Below are 1,000 nucleotides of genomic sequence, written 5' to 3' on the forward strand. Positions count from 1 at the left end.
TTTGTGAACTTTCCGAATTTTCCCCCCATGTTCGGGTTTCTCCATGTCCGTTTTAAAATGCCCATAATTCCCTATTCCGATGTCGTATTGACGAACAATTTGTTGCGTTGGAAATTGACTCGACAATTTCATTTTAGGCTTTTGAAACACCTTAAAACTCCTGAATACCTAGAGATATACCCTCCAAATTTGATCCAAAATTCTGCCAACTTTTTCAAATTTTGACAAAACTTATTTTCTTCGGTTGTTGGTCTCGGAATCACCCGAAACTCTCTATACATGATATTTATCATTAATCATATTGATAATGGTTTGTCCTTTGTCTCCAAGGTTTTCCTTCCTTTATGACTGAGATCTAATTATCCTTTTCATTGTATGTTTTCTGGCTTGACTTCTTCAAACTTCATGGACGTCTTCCGATTCATTAGTAGGTGAAGTACGTGGCATGCTCATGCTCGAAAGTCTGGTGAAACAATAAATATACGAGATATCAGGAGGCGCTTAGTCCTTCTCTTATCCTCCATGACACCATCACGATACATAAATATACTGCAATGGTATCATGAAAAAAACGTTTTGGGCGGGGGGGGGGGAAACGGTAAATATTTTTGCCGGTTGAGTAGAATCAAAATTAGTAGAGAGGCATGAGCAGTAAATATTTTACATTTTAGGGTATTTTGTGTTTTTCCCTAAATTCTTTAAGACATGGGATATAACTAGTGGGATATTGCGGTACGAGAAAATATAAATTTATGCCCGGCACAAAAAGTTTTTGTCTTGAGGGACAAAAATTAAAGACCAACAAAAGGCCAAAAGTATTGCAATATTGACATGAACAAAATGAGAACAAAAAGTAACTCACAAATACTTAGTGGTATGCACGGGCCAACATTTGAATCATGCAATTATGCGCCAAATATCCAAGTATTTTATCAATCTTTTCAAGTTTTAAAGGATTTTGCAAAAAAATATACTGTGTAAGTTTCTATTTTTCAATTTT

Source organism: Lycium ferocissimum, chromosome 11, assembly GCF_029784015.1.
Source record: "Lycium ferocissimum isolate CSIRO_LF1 chromosome 11, AGI_CSIRO_Lferr_CH_V1, whole genome shotgun sequence".
NCBI lineage: Eukaryota > Viridiplantae > Streptophyta > Magnoliopsida > Solanales > Solanaceae > Lycium > Lycium ferocissimum.